The following is a 2,709-nucleotide window of genomic DNA, read 5'->3' as shown; positions in this document are numbered from 1 at the left end:
GTTCTCGAAGATTGATTTGAGCTCAGGTTACCATCAGATAAGGGTGAAGGAGGAGGATATTCTGAAAACTGCGTCTAGAATATGTTATGGTCACTATGAATACGCGGTGAGGTCCTTTCGATTAACGAATGCACCTGCTGTGTTCATGGATTACATGAACATAGTATTTTGTCCCTTTTGGGACAAGTTTGTGGTGGTGTATATAAATGACATCCTGCTTTATTCAAAAATAATGAAATAGCATGAGGAGCATCTAAGGATAGTGTTGCAAATTCTAAAAGAGCGAAAGTTGTATGCGAAGTTATCAAAGTTTGAGTTCTGAAAGGAGGAAGTAAAGTTCTTAAGTTACGTGGTGAGTAAAGGAGGGATAGCGGTGGATTATTCAAAGGTAGAGACGGTGATGGAATGGAAAAGACCAACGTTAGTGATTGAGGTTAGGAGCTTCTTGGGATTAACCAGGTATCACAGAAGATTCATCCATGGATTTTTGCAAATCGCATTATCGATGACTATGCTAACTAGAAAAGATATGCTACTTGTGTGGACGTCAGAATGTGAAGAGAGTTTTCATACTTTAAAGGAGAAGTTGACTTCAGCGTCAGTCTTAATTTTACCTGAACCGCACAAACCATTTGAAGTTTACTGTGATGCCTCGCTGAAAGGCTTAGGTTGTGTATTAATGCAACACTGGAATGTGGTGGCTTATGCTTCGCGTCAGCTAAGACCACATGAGGTGAATTACCCAACTCATGACTTGGAATTTTCAGCGGTTGTGTTTGTATTAAAGATTTGGAGGCACTATTTGTACGAAGTAAAGTTTTGAGTCTTTTTGGACCACAAGAGTCTCATGTATATCTTTGATCAGAAAGAGCCCAACATGCGCTAAAGAAGATGGATGGAGTTACTGAAGGATTATGACTTTGAGTTAAGTTATCACCCCAGGAAGGCTAACATTGTAGCAGATGCCTTAAGTAGGAAGTCATTGACTGTTGCTTGGATGAGGATTAAAGAGGAGGCGTTGGTAAACAAGTTTGTGGAGCTTAAGTTGGATATTGGGAAAATTGACAGAAAAGCCATTTTGAATTAGATGCATATTTTAAGTACCTTTAAGACAAAAATTCAGAGGGTCCAGCAAGACGAGCAGAAGCTTCAAAAAATGTTTCAACCGATTGGGAAGGAGAGACAAGGAGAGTTCACTAAGGATAGCAAATGGTTATGGGATAAAAGGGAATATCTGTGTACCAGATGTTGGGAATTTGAGGCAAGGATTGATGTCGGAAGCTCATAACAGTAGATTCTCTATTCATCTAAGAAGTACGAAGATGTATCACGATTTGAAGAAAACTTTTTAGTGACCTAGAATGAAGGGTGATGTAGCTTCACTTGTGTCCAAGTGTCTGACGTGTCAGAAGGTGAAGATAGAGCAACAGAGACTGACGAGAATGCTACACCCTCTTAAGATTCCTCAATGGAAATGGGAATGAGTGGCTATGGATTTTGTAACGGGTTTTCCGAGGACTAGGTCAGGATTTAATGCAGTTTGGGTGATCGTTGATCGCTTAACCAAGTTCGCTCACTTTCTGCCTATTCGAGTGAACTATTCATTGGAGGAATTGGCGAGATTGTACATTAAGGAGTTAGTGAGGTTGCACGGTGTGCCAACGATGATAGTTTCAGATCGGGATTCCCGATTCACATCAAGATTTTGAGGAGCATTTTAGAGAGCTTTTGGTATGAGACTGTGTTTCAGCACGACATATCATCCACAAACTGACGAACAGTTGAAAAGAACTATTCAGATATTGCAGGATATGCTAAGGGCATATGTGTTAGATCAACGAGGAAGTTGGGACCGTTACATGCCATTAGTGGAGTTTGCATACAACAATAGCTTTTATGCGAGCATTGGGACGGCTCTATTTGAGGCATTGTATGGACGAAAGTGTCAGTCTCTATTGTGTTAGTATGAAACGGGAGAATCAAGTATGTTGGGACCGGATTTGGTAGCAGAGACCACTGAGAAAATCAAGCAAATTTGAACTCAAATCCTAACTGCACAAAGCCGACAATAGAGTTATGCGGATTAAAGGAGAAAACCATTAGAGTTTGAAGAAGGTGAACACATATTTCTGAAGATTACTCCGATAACTGGGATTGGTAGAGCGATCAAAATAAAGAAATTAAACCTGAGGTATATTGGACCGTTCAAGATGTTAAGGCGAGTCGGGCCAGTGGCTTATCAAGTAGATTTACCGCCAGTTTATCTAGCCTACATGACGTATTCCATGTGTCATAACTTTGTAAGTATACATTGGATGCGGCTCATGTGTTAGAGCCTGAATCAGCTGAGTTGAAGGAGAATTTGACATTTCAAGTCACGCCAGTGAAGATTGATGACACTAATATGAAAAAACTGCGCGGAAAAGAAGTTCTGTAGGTAAAGGTAGCCTGGAAGAGAGTTGGAATGGAAGAGAACACTTGGAAATTAAAGTCAGAGATGCAGAAGGATTATCCCGAGTTATTCTCAAGTAATTCATAAATTTTAGGGACAAAATTAGTTTAATTATTCTATTGGTCCTTATAGTTTCGTGAAATTTTCAATTAGGTCCCTATACTTTTTTTTCCTTTTAATTGAGTATTTGTACCAATTTTTTTTAATTTGGTCCCTACATTTTTTTTCCTTTTATTTGGGTCCCTGCACCAATTTTT

This window comes from Arachis duranensis, chromosome 1 (genome assembly GCF_000817695.3).
Source record: "Arachis duranensis cultivar V14167 chromosome 1, aradu.V14167.gnm2.J7QH, whole genome shotgun sequence".
Classification (NCBI taxonomy): domain Eukaryota; kingdom Viridiplantae; phylum Streptophyta; class Magnoliopsida; order Fabales; family Fabaceae; genus Arachis; species Arachis duranensis.
Note: the sequence above shows the minus strand (reverse complement) of the source record.